A 14,506-nucleotide genomic window follows, 5' to 3' on the forward strand; every position below is an offset into this window, starting at 1 on the left:
CTGTCCTCATCCTGCCATCTTCCTGCTGCCTGCACACTGTCCTCATCCTGCCATCTTCCTGCTGCCTGCACACTGTCCTCACCCTGCCATCTCCCTGCTTCCTGCTCCTGTGCCTCTCCTGCCATCTCCCTGCTGCCTGCACACTGTCCTCATCCTGCCATCTTCCTGCTGCCTGCACACTGTCCTCATCCTGCCATCTTCCTGCTGCCTGCACACTGTCCTCATCCTGCCATCTTCCTGCTGCCTGCACACTGTCCTCACCCTGCCATCTCCCTGCTTCCTGCTCCTGTGCCTCTCCTGCCATCTCCCTGCTGCCTGCACACTGTCCTCATCCTGCCATCTTCCCGCTGCCTGCACACTGTCCTCATCCTGCCATCTCCCTGCTGCCTGCACACTGTCCTCATCCTGCCATCTCCCTGCTGCCTGCACACTGTCCTCATCCTGCCATCTCCCTGCTGCCTGCACACTGTCCTCATCCTGCCATCTCCCTGCTGCCTGCTCACTGTCCTCATCCTGCCATCTCCCTGCTGCCTGCTCACTGTCCTCATCCTGCCATCTCCCTGCTGCCTGCACGCTGTCCTCATCCTGCCATCTCCCTGCTGCCTGCTCACTGTCCTCATCCTGCCATCTCCCTGCTGCCTGCTCACTGTCCTCATCCTGCCATCTCCCTGCTCCCTGCACACTGTCCTCATCCTGCCATCTCCCCGCTGCCTGCACACTGTCCTCATCCTGCCATCTCCCTGCTCCCTGCACACTGTCCTCATCCTGCCATCTCCCCGCTGCCTGCACACTGTCCTCATCCTGCCATCTCCCTGCTGCCTGCACACTGTCCTCATCCTGCCATCTCCCCGCTGCCTGCACACTGTCCTCATCCTGCCATCTCCCTGCTTCCTGCTCCTGTGCCTCTCCTGCCTTCTGCTGACCACCACTTTCCTTCATACACAGTAACAGTTTGCAAAACTGCACCTATACTTTTGGTGTAATGTTCTGTAGCTCTTAACACTAATATTTCCTACTTACTCTTCTTTTACCACCGAAAAAGTGTCTGATGTCTCCATCTTTCCTTTTCCTCGTAGTGTGTCTGTGAATAAAATCTAATCTATACTTAACAAAGCAGTATCTGGGCTATCAGATGAAGCTTCTAAAAATGTCTAGAAATATGAAATAGTGGAATGCAGAATCAATACCACTAAAATTCAAATAATAGGGCACAATTTATTCATGATAAAATGAGAATGAAAACATAGGGAGTTCATCTCCTTGGAAAATGACCATGATCGATTTTACCTCACCAAATAAGCCTGTTTTAAATAGAGAACTTAGCTTATCTTGCAAGTTAAATTGACTAACGTTGACTGTACCGGCCTCAGAAGTACAATGGTAAGTAATTCAACTTATAATGACGTCAGCTTGCATTAGTAGATGAAACACTTAAACGAATAAATGAAGGTTGTAAAATAACAGATTTTCAACAGGCTAGACTTCTGCTGGCTATTTACACTTACCAATGCACGACAAACAGCACCATGACAGACAAACACAATGAACAGGTCAGTAAATGAGAATGAATGATGCAACCGACTGGCTAAGCTGCTTCTAGCGCCGAGGTGGTTAAAATAGTACGGTGTCTGAAATAGTTTTACATAGAAATTTTCCTGCAAGGTGAGTTTAGCTTTTTTTTTTTTCTTTACAACAAAAGAAAACCCCCCCAAACTGCTATTTTTGTCTCTTTGGCGGGGTCTAGGTCTTGATCGGGGGGTACTGTACCCCCCAGTTCCCCCCGTAATTCGAACCATGTGTCTATGCTGCTGAAATGAGCCTTGCATATTGCGAGTTGGACCGAAATCATCTTAGTGAATTTCAGTTTGGTATTTGTAAAGCTGGCCTATCCAGCCATGCAAAAGGTTAAACTTCTTAATTAACTGTATGCAGTGGTGTAAAATTCAGCTTTCTTTCTTTTGACATGAATTAACCTACATTAATTAATTAAGCTACATATCACCCATCCATGTTTCCTAGCATTTCCAGCACTGGAATGAAAATGATGCAGAACTTAATTAAAGCAGATGTTCACTGAACAGCTGTTGCCATCCCACCAGCAGGGGGCAGAGCTGCCCTTCATCATATTAAGCAACGTATTGTGAGGCTTCTTATGCATCTTGCTCCCTCCCTCTCCGCCTTGGCTTTGTTCAGTCATCTTACTTTGTGTTTCTGTGCCTGCGTGCTTTGCTTGTTTCAACTGGTTTTAGGATCTAAACTGGTTAAAGACCATGGAGCGGCTGGTTAAGGAGGCTCACCAATGCCTACACTTTCTGTAGTCTACACTGCCTACACCTCACCCAACAAATCATCAGTCTCATGACACCAGGCAGATGGTACTGGAGTGTTAATACCAGAACATCCCGACTCCGGAACAGTCTGTACCCCCAGCAACTGCCACCCTCTGCCAGCTGTGCCCCCACCCCAGGCACTATGGTAATGGTCACCCAGCTCACTGCACTCTGCACCTTACATGCAGTTGCACCTGCTTTTTATACTGGACTGATAAGCACCAGTCACTTCATGCTGCAGTTTCTTCTTCCCTACGGTCCTCATATGCATGTATATTGTCATGTATAGGTTAAGTTTTCTGGACTGATAAGCAGCAGCCACTTTGCACTGCACATTCCGATACCATACCCATATCTATAGTTTACATTGTTATGTATAGTTCCTGTATGTATGCATGCCTGTTTTACATTGGTAACTGCATATATTTCTTGTCTTCAGTTAAATTTATATCTATATATGGATATATATGTTGTATATGCTTATGTTTGGGAAGAAAGACCCTGTGGCCAGAGCACTCTCTGCTTTATTGGGTTGACTCAATCCCTTCCTGAGACCCTGCAAAGGACGTCTCTGCCAGACGAGCTCCAAGATGCAACAAGCCAATTTCATTGTGGAATCCCTGTCGAAACAGACTTCAGGACGTCTGCCAGGTGAACAGTGGACCCCCTCCATCATTCTCCACCAGCCTTAGAGTAAGACTGTGCATCTGGGCAGGTCGATTTTAGGTTGGGTTGTTGGACATTTAACTGTGTAGTTGATCGCCTTCATTTATTCTGAGGTGTGTCTCTATCTCTCTATTCTATCCTAATAAATATTGAAACAAAGTCTAAAGGCAATAAGCAGGGGATTAGTTTTAAAGAAGCAAAAAAATATGTAATAATAAAATAAATTCAAATATAGAGTGAAGTGCCCAGTAGTCCAGCGGCAGAGTGCGGATCAGGTGTTGAGCAGAGCAACCACTCGGAGAAAAAGCTTTGCTCTTCTTTTGATTTGGTGGTTCTGATGGATCAGATCCGTCCCCAAGAACAGAGAATTTGATAGAGTTTATGGCTGAGGTGGGAGGGGTCGGCGATGATCTCGCCAGGTCGCCTTTTTGTTCTTGGGGCAGATAGTGAATCACTGAGGTTGAGGCTGCAGCCAATGAGCTTCTCTGCTGCTTGGATGATGTCCTGCAGCCTCCGGATGTCTTATATAAAATATTTAATATTAATTGTTGTGTCTATCATTAGGAGAACAGCGATACTGAATGGGCAGTCTTAAGTTCACCACTATATTTTAACACCACGTTCCAGATCTACAATAACATAACCTGAATGTATTATTTTACAAACGACCATTTCAACAGGGTGGCGCGGTGGTTAGTGCTGCTGCCTCACAGCGAGAAGGTCCTGGGTTTGGTCCTGGGTCCTATCTGTGTAGAGTTTGCACGCTGTTCGTGTGAGTTTTCACTGGGGGCTCCAGTTTCCTCCCACGGTCCAAAAGTGTGCAGGATAGGTTGATTGATTAGTCTAAACTGGCCCTGTAGTTGTGTGTGCGTGTGCCCTGTGGTGTGTTGGCAACTGCCCAGGGTTGGTCCCTGTCTGTGCCCATTGTTCCTGGGATAGACTCCCTGTGACCTTGGTTGGGATAAAGTAGTTTCAGAAGATGGATGGATGGACAACCATTCTGTTGAATGTATTTCATTATTCTAATTTCAGTTCCAATAATGACTTTACCTTAAGAAGAACAGTGTTCTTTACTTTTTAATCATTTTCCCACTTTTTGCTGCTGTTCTCAAGACGATGACAATAATGATAAACTGAGGTAAGCCTTCAGCAGCATTTTCAGTAGTGTGGTGTCCAGCTAGCAGCATTTACCTGGTCACACTGTAATGGTGTCACGTCGAGGGCAAGGACAGAGGCGAAGACAGGCATGAAGGAAAACCAAAAGGGGCTATATTAACCCTCTGGAGTCGGCCGTCCCGCCGGCAAGATCTGATAGAAATTTCGCCAAACCGTTTAAATAACTCTGCGAGTTTTTGTCATATAAAAAACACCCTCAGAAACCTTGGACGGTCTACTTTTCAAATATATATATAGGTAGAAACTAAATATATTTTTACAGCTTCGTGATACAAATAGGAAGAACAAGAGTGACTGACTTGGCGTCTGCATCTCGAAGCAGCTCTGATCGCCTGCCCACTTGCAAATCGTGCTATTCCCATGATAATAACATGATAATCCGACAGTTGGTACTGGGTAAAGAAATATGTGAATACGCCCATTGTGATTGAAATAAACAAGAGCACGTCTGGGTAGTGTTTACACTGATCGGCTACAACATGGCACACGCATACATCTCTGCTGCTGAAGCTTTGTGCCAGTGTTGCAACTTTCAGCAGCGAATCTCATACCTGTATTCATGGCTCAGTGGGCTGAGCCTGTGTGCCTGTAAGCACAAGGTCACCGGTTCAAACCCATCCTCAGCATGTCTGCGGGTCCTTGAGCAGGGCCCTTAACCCCCAGCTCCCTGGGCGCCACTATGGGTGGCTGCCCTTTATGGAGAGCTTACTCTATGAAGAGCAAGTTCAGGGAGGCGTAAAGACAATTTCCCCACAGGGATTAATAAAGTATCAGTAACTACTATTATTTAAAATGACTTTACCTTAAGAAGCTTACTAACAGAACAGTGTTCTTTACTTTTTAATCATTTTCCCACTTGTTGCTGCTGTTCTCTTTCAAGATGAAGGGAATAATGATAAACTGAGGTAAGCCTTCAGCAGCATTTACAGTAGTGTGGTGTCCAGCTAGAAGCATTTACCTGGTCACACTGTAATGGTGTCACGTCGAGGGCAAGGACAGAGGCTAAGACAGGCATGGAGGAAAACCAAAAGGGGCTTTATTAAAGAAAACTACACTACAGGAAGGGCAAAGGAAACAGACCACAAGGGGTCCAAACAGGGTAGGGAGGATCAGGCAAGAACACTAGACACAGGACACACTGGGGAGCACATGCAGGCAGCAACATCAATGACTGGACTGAGGATCGCAGGACTGAAGGACACTTTTTACAGGACATGTGAGGGAGCAGATGGGACAGCGGGGAAGACAGCAGGCTATACGTACACTAAGATGGGAGACACAGTGGAAGAGGCAAGGACAAGACAACAGATGGGCACTGCTGCGGGACAAGGGCGCAGAGACCGAACACCATTAGGGGACGAGGCAGACCAGGGTAGGCAGGGGCAACACCAGCACAGGGCACTCTGGGGGCAAGACGGGACACCACTAGGAGAACTGGGGTCAGACTAGGGACAACCAGGATGATAGAACGTACATCACACACCAGGACAGGTCCACAGACGAGTGATAACACGGGACAAGAAACATTTCGTGTGGGTTACAGGAGCCGGGGAAGACGAGAACGGCCGTTAACGGGGCCAGATAGAGGACACAAGCGGGGCAAAGAGCCATATGGACTGCTGACCCGACAGGAGAAGACCACGCAGGAGTAAGGAAACGGATCACGATCGGGTAAGAGAGAACTAGGACCAGGACGAAAGGATGGTAAGGCAGTGGGGCGCTGTCGGGACCATAGGGCGGGGAGGGACACCGTCGGTACCACAAGCCTGGGACCTGAGGGTGAAGGGGAACCTGCAAGGCAAGGACATGGACGGGGGCAGGAACAGGAACCAGAGGGGCCCGAGGGGCCTGCAGGGCAGGAGGGCCCAGAGAAACCGGAGCGGTGGCCACGGATGGTGGCTTTTCCCAAGGACAGTGGGCTGGAAACGTCTTGGACCTGGAGTGAAGATAGAAACAGAGGAAGGGAAAAAGCAGAGGGTGTGGGGGGAACAAGACTGCAAGACAAGTTAAAGTTTATGGGAACACAGGTGACCTGTACAACATGCCATCCATGAGGGATAGGGTGCTTAATAAATAAACAATAAATAAAACACAAATACATAACAGGGCTAATCATTTTTATGTGTGTGCAGTTTAAACAAAATGAAATCAAATTAAATTACCTGGAGATTTTGGAAATTCTGGAATTCTGAAAATTAATACTTTAAAGAGCAGTTTACAAATCTACTTAGAAATATACATTTTTTTCTTAATAAACGTTAAACATTATTATGAAACATTCCACATATCTCAAAATTTATCATACTTGATTTATTATCTTAGATACTGTTTCAATTATTTAATGTTTCCTAAACAGCAGCAGCAGAACCACAACTTCATCTTTTTCGTATTTTGGCTCTTCTCTATGTAATGAGCTCTACACGCTCAACTTTTATATTAATTCCCCACCACTTCTACCTCTTCTATCTCTACCTGACCCACATCTATCTCTACACCGCCAGTTTCCTCCTGACCTCCTTCTCTATTTATAATCTCAACTAGTACATCATTTACTATAATTTCCAATATGGTTACATCACTCACCATGTCCGCACCCTCAATAATTACCTCCCCTACTTCTACCCCCACAATCTCAACATTTACATCCCCAGAATTTACTTCTGCAAGCCCAAACTCACACACTTGGACTTGCACAGCCTCCACCTTCACATTTCCTTTCGTATCCTCTGCCTTCAGGGAAATTATCCCCCCCTCCACCTTAACCACCTTCACATTCACCCCCACCTCACCTTGCTTCCCCTTGCTTCCATTTTGCATTTTATTAATGCCTACATTCAGGTCTGCGGCCTCCACCTGTACACTGGAGGTCACCCCCACATGTTTTTCCCTCTCTGCCAGCTCCACCTTTTCCCCACTAATCGCACCCTTTACCTCATCTATCCCCTGAGTGCTCCTATTCTTCCTGACCTTCTTCTTTTTCTGAAGGTAGTACGTCTTATAAATTTCCCACTCTTCAGATGTCAGGCCGTAATTGCTCTGAAGAGTCTCAGAGCCTTTCATGCTCATACCCTCCCCTCCCTTACACCAGTCAGTCACACCTCCCAGTCCCCCCATAACCTCCCCAGTCTGGACAGTGGGGGGTGTCGCTGGTGAGTACTCCTCCAAACCTTCCTTATCTCCCCAGTCGATCACCTCGTCCCACAGGTCCCAGGCTCCCCAGTACTGGTCGTTGGTCCAGGAAACAGCTCTCGCAATTCTCATTCTGGTGAATAAATAAGAACTAATAATTAACTAGCCATATGTGATACTCGCAAAGCCAAACTAGGCACGGTATTTTTTCAACTTCTTTCCTAAATGCTATTCATCAAGAATGCCTATGGAAAGAGATGGAGCCTTCATTAGCTGCTCGTGGCGTCGAGGCTACTCCGGCAGTAACGACCGAATTGCTAAAACTGCTTCACAATACAGTAAAGCTTGCGAAATTATGACGCTGCTTCGATACGCTATAACATCACCATGATACCGAACCTAGCAAAAAGTTAAAACATACTAAGGTTAAATGTATTAATATTGACTTGAGTAGCTGAATTTTGTTTATCCATTAGAGGGCAGCCATATGCAAGTCATTTATTTGTAGAGCGTATTTAAAATCAACAGGAATTGACCCAAAGTGCTTTCCAGGCTAGAGAGAACTGATTAGCAAGTTCTCCATTCACAGTAAAGTATATAAATAAAATTACATGGAAACATGCATACAAGAAATAAGATAATAAAAAATTATTGAAATGTACAATAAGCAACACATTTAAAAAGTTATGTTAAAATTAAATTAATTTGGGAATAGCAGATCTGAACTGTATTGTGGGGCTAATATATTGAGTGCTACAAAAACAAATAGCAAAGTTGTAAGGAAAGCACAGCAGAGAGAGACCCTGGTATTCCAGTGAGGAATGGATACAGATAAAATAAAACCAAAATATGACACAGAAGGTGAGACTGACCTCAGGCCTCAAGCTGATGAAGGAGGGATGTCTGCCTCTGAGCTGCACACTCAGTGCCACTGAGCCACACGCTGCCCCCCTAGACACCATTAGGGTCTGGATTAGAGACAGCAATAGGCATACTCATATACATACTGTACCTAAACACATCACAGCGATACAGGCACCAATAGGCATACTCATATACATACTGTACCTATACACATCACAGCATTACAGGCACCAATAGGCATACTCATATACATACTGTACCTATACACATCACAGCGTTACAGGCACCAATAGGCATACTCATATACATACTGTACCTATACACATCACAGCGTTACAGGCACCAATAGGCATACTCATATACATACTGTACCTATACACATCACAGCGTTACAGGCACCAATAGGCATACTCATATACATACTGTACCCATACACATCACAGCATTACAGGCACCAATAGGCATACTCATACACATACTGTACCTATACACATCACAGCGTTACAGGCACCAATAGGCATACTCATATACACACTGTACCTATACACATCACAGCGTTACAGGCACCAATAGGCATACTCATATACATACTGTACCTATACACATCACAGTGTTACAGACACCAATAGACATACTCATACACATACTGTACCCATACACATCACAGCGTTACAGGCACCAATAGGCATACTCATACACATACTGTACCTATACACATCACAGCGTTACAGGCACCAATAGGCATACTCATACACATACTGTACCCATTCACATCACAGCGTTACAGGCACCAATAGGCATAATCATACACATACTGTACCTATACACATCACAGCGTTACAGGCACCAATAGGCATACTCATATACATACTGTACCTATACACATCACAGCGTTACAGGCACCAATAGGCATACTCATATACATACTGTACCTATACACATCACAGCGTTACAGGCACCAATAGGCATAATCATACACATACTGTACCTATACACATCACAGCGTTACAGGCACCAATAGGCATACTCATATACATACTGTACCTAAACACATCACAGCGTTACAGGCACCAATAGGCATACTCATATACATACTGTACCTATACACATCACAGCGTTACAGACACCAATAGGCATAATCATACACATACTGTACCTATACACATCACAGCGTTACAGGCACCAATAGGCATACTCATACACATACTGTACCTATACACATCACAGCGTTACAGGCACCAATAGGCATACTCATATACATACTGTACCCATACACATCACAGTGTTACAGGCACCAATAGGCATACTCATATACATACTGTACCTATACACATCACAGCGATACAGGCACCAATAGGCATACTCATATACATACTGTACCTATACACAGCACAGCATTACAGGCACCAATAGGCATACTCATACACATACTGTACCTATACAGATCACAGCGTTACAGACACCAATAGGCATACTCATACACATACTGTACCTTTACACATCACAGCATTACAGGCACCAATGCTCATACTCATACACATACTCATACACATCACAGTGTTAGAGACACATCAAGGATGCAACTGGCAATTTAGTCTGCAGCAGAGGTGCAGTGTTTGCTGGAAATTTCTGCTGATGAGAGTGTCTAGGAACAGCTGGATGCAAAACACAAAAATCTTAGATATTTAGTAAAACGTGGGACTGTTTTCTTATACATGCAGCACGTATAAGTAAAAATAGCTGCATTACATACTCGATAAATCTATATGAGGGCTGTTTGTCATCATGCCCAAAACAACCCCAAATAAGCCACAATATAAGGACATTAGTCATAAACTCCACTGTGCTGTACGATTGCGCGTTTCCTATTTTCACTTCAACACAAAAAGTTATACAAAGATGACGCAAGTGCGGTGGGGCCCGAAATGTTAAGTGCAATGTGACCGCAGACCAGCGGGGAGTGGGAGGGGGGATAATCCTGCTCAGGCATGGTGCGAGGCTACTGGGCCAAGTGTGAGTACACACACAGAAACACGATCCTAATGGGCCTCTTGTTTCCTACTGATCCACTGAGATTAAAAGGACCTACTGCAGTGGAACTTAACAAACTGTATAAAACATAACAAAGACTGAAACAAAGGCCTGAGGTCAGACCCTCTGTATGCAGCACACAGTGTTTCTGCAGAGTCTCACCCTCACATCCTGTATGACGACATTTCTGCTTTTCAGAATAAGTGTCTGTCTGAAAATATCTTAGCTGCTTATGTTCATGTGTGAGAAAGAAGGAAGTTACACAGCTCATTAATAACATCAACTTACATGCTTCATTTACATGTATTTCTATACCCAGTGAGCTACAATGATTCTTTGTAAAGTTCAACTATCCATTACAGTGGTACCTCAGTATACGTCCACTTTGGAATAAGTCCAACCTGATATACGTCCTGCTTGGACACGGAAAATTTTGTTTGGTATATGGCCTTTGTTTGGAATACGACTCATGTGCTAGAACTTGTATGGGTCATAATGAGTCAGGACACCACGCGCTTCCCTTGTTTACCTCTCAAGACAAAGCCACGACTGCCCACCAGCGTCAGTACGCCAGTTGCTACCATTCAGTGAACAACCCGCGCTATAACTCTCTTTTCATTTGTTTCATCTAATTGCTTTTATATTTATGTATTTTAGTATTAAGCAATGTTTAAGTTATTTTATACAACCCCATCAATATATAATATGCCAATAACAATAGGATTTTTTTTTCATGGGAACGGATTAATCATTTTCCTTATATTTCTTATGGGAAAAATTTGTTTGGTATACATCCTGTTTGGTATAAGTCCAAGGATCTGGAACAGATTAAGGACGTATACCGAGGTATCACTGTATTTGATATTGCCAAATTTGTAAAATTCCTAATATTATTACAATATTTATTCCTGCAAACTGCAGGACAAAGGCAACATGAAAAATGTTTTCCTGCAATTGATAAGAAATACGCAGAAACACACACCGTAAAGATTGTAACCTCTGACAGTATGTACTGGCTTTCACTGCTTTCTGCAGTGTCTCTCCCTCTCAGCTCTTCATTTCACACTTTATATGTGTATCTGTAGAAAACAGCTGTGAGTCACATGAATGACACAAGAAACCAAGCAAGCTGAAGACTTTAATTTTGTTTTATTGTCCCCCCTGCACTTGCATGTTCTCCCCGTGTCAGTGTGGGGTTTCCTCTGGGTTCTCCTGTTTCCCCCCACAGCCCAAAAACATGCTGAGGTTTATTGGAGTTACCATAGGTGTGCATGTGTGTGTGAATGGTGTGTTTTCCCTGCGAGTGGTTGCTGCCCAGACTGTGGGCCATCAGGATCCTGCACAGAATAAGCAGCTATAGAAGATGGATGGATGGATGGTTGGATGTTATGTCTTGCTGAAGTGCTAAACATTCAGCCTTGTGGTTTTGTCACTTCCTGTTTAAAGTGTCCACTCCCCCATCACTCTGCCTGCTGTGTGTGAGAATAGAAACGACCATGACAGTGAAGGTACAGAGGATGAGGAAGTGATTGTCAGTCTCCTCAGATCTGGGCTCAGTGACACACACATGTATGGATCCTCTGATGCTCCTGTTTCTTCTCATTGCTGGGCTCACAGGTGAGTGTCTCTCATTACAGTGGTACTGAGTAGAGATCTCTCTCCTGCTCCTCACAGACTGTCAGCTGCAGTTTGGAGATCATGATGGAGATCTGCTGCTACATCAGAAGAAATTGCTATGGCTACATTCCGGAAACATTTGCAGAGGCTGCATTGAGTATAATACTCTATGAAGTTGTAGATAGTATTTGGATTCTCACTGGTTTTTATATCACTTATATTATTATGTAATTTTTTAAAAGCTTTAACAAAAATATTTTACCAATAAACTGGCAATTACGTCATACATGTACAGTATTTTGTGTTTTCTATTTGTTAGTACAGTGGTACCTCAGTTCTCGAACTCATTAGAACTCGAATTTCTTAGAAGTCCAACCAACCAGTTCGAAAATAATTACCTAAAGCTCGATCTGAATCTCAAACCATGAACGCTGATCAAAGATAACTTGTACGCGCAGAGAAATGAGTCACGCCGCATGTCTCTCAGCAGAAACAAAGGGTAAAGCTTCAGTCTCATCCTCGCAAAACCCCTGATAGGAATATTATTCTTATTTACTCATGTTGGCACAAGGAGCTGATTACTGTATGCATTTTAATCTGGGCTCTTCTCTCATAAAACATAAACTTTGTGCTCTAAGTACAATTTTTAAAGTGTGACCCCAAATATTGCAAATGCCCCCATTTTTAGACAGTGGGGGCAAAAGTTGCCCCACCGCATATATATTGTGTGTATTGTGTGTTCCAACACTGCAGACATGTAAAATCTAGAAAAAGTGTTAAATAATTGTGATTTGGCTGCAGACCATGATACCCATGAATATCATTGTGCACCTTCATGGTGCTAATTGGAACCACAGAACTTGGTGTCTAAAAGGACTCCTGAAGAGGCACTGTGGGAATGTTAGTCAATCGAGATGCTCAGCTCTCTTTTAATCTGTTCTCATTTCATTTTAAAAACAAACGCTATACATTAGTTGGGTATCACTGTCGCCTGAAAGAGTCGTATGTTTCACCATAGCTGTTTAATCATTAGTATAATTATTTAGGTCCTAATGCAGGAAGCACACAGTGTAAAGTGAGGTAAACCTTCAACAGCATGTCAATCCATTGCAGGGCACTGGAAGCTGGAGAAATGCAATGTGAACAGAGGAAGCCTGCAAACTGCACACAGACGCAGTCATGGTCACATTCAAAGCCAACAGTCAGCAGTGCTGAGATGGCAGGGGTATGAGTCAGATATCTAATATCTGTATAAACTAAAGAGACAGAGAGATTTTGGGGAACCACGGCAAGGGCAACAGAAGACATGGGCTTCTGACTATAAGGCATGAAAATCCAACTCAATGTCCCCACTCTACTCACACACCCCTACCCTTAACAACCTGTATCCCCCACACACTCCTCCCACCTATGCAACAATCATTGTTATTAAAAGCCCAACACTGGGCGACTTGTCTCAATGTAACCAGGTTCACTGAATCTACACCTATGGCTGTCCTTTCATGTGCCATCACTACGTGACACCGCTTCAATTCTGGAGCGCTTCGTCACAAAATTAAATCAGTCACGGATCCTCTATTATCCAAAGATCTGTCAAATACTTTTTGAGTTATCACAATAATTAAATCAATCGTCTGGGGCTGTCCTTTTCTTTGATATTGCATGATTAGACATGATTAGAGAGATAGACCAACCTACCTACCTGCACACAGTTCACCATCAAGAAAGGTGTCATGTAGCACGACTGAATGCACTGAAGTGCCGTCTAGAGAGGCAAAAATGTCGCTATTGGCTGCCCTTTACATGGAAAGACATTGACCTGTGGGAGGAAACCGGAGAACTGAGAGGAAACCAGCATAGATACAGGAAGACCATGCAAACTGCCCACAGAAAGCTGGGCCAGATACCGAAACCACAAGCCTGGAGGTGTGAGGCCCCCACGCTGCCCCCAGTCTCTACCAGCTAGAGGGTAACTAGCTCTCCAAATCTGCTGCAGAGTGAAAGACAACCAGGTTTAGCCTTGACCCCTAACACTGATCTTGCCCCCTGATAAGCACTGAGACCTTCTGCAGTAATACATGAAGCTGGGTGTTTAGACCCCTCTGTCTGTACACACAGAAATGACTGATGGCATCCCGGCTGTCTGCTCACATAACCACCTGTGCTGCTGAAATGACACCAGTAAGATCAATCACAGGCCTCATAGAAAACCAAAGGGTACAAGAGGCAGGAGCAGTTTATCTGCACTGACAGTCTTTATATATATCATGCAGTATATTTAGATATTATGTATATAGTTTCAATTACCTGATTCAGGGTACATTTCTAAGAATATAATATGTATTTCCAATTTCCAAGACAAAGATGTTTTTATTAAGACTGCCATAATTCACAACTGACATCATGATCTCCAAACTGCAGCTGACAGTGTGTGAGCAGCAGGAGAGAGATCTCTACTCAGTACCACTGTAATGAGAGACACTCACCTGTGAGCCCAGCAATGAGAAGAAACAGGAGCATCAGAGGATCCATATGTGTGTGTGTGTCACTGAGCCCAGATCTGTGGAGACTGACCCTCACTTCCTCATCCTCTGTACTTTCACTATCTCTGTCGTTTCTATTCTCACACACAGCAGGCAGAGTGAAAGGGGAGTGGACACTTTAAACAGGAAGTGACAAAACCACACGGTTGA

Source organism: Paramormyrops kingsleyae, chromosome 4 (genome assembly GCF_048594095.1).
Source record: "Paramormyrops kingsleyae isolate MSU_618 chromosome 4, PKINGS_0.4, whole genome shotgun sequence".
Taxonomy (NCBI): domain Eukaryota; kingdom Metazoa; phylum Chordata; class Actinopteri; order Osteoglossiformes; family Mormyridae; genus Paramormyrops; species Paramormyrops kingsleyae.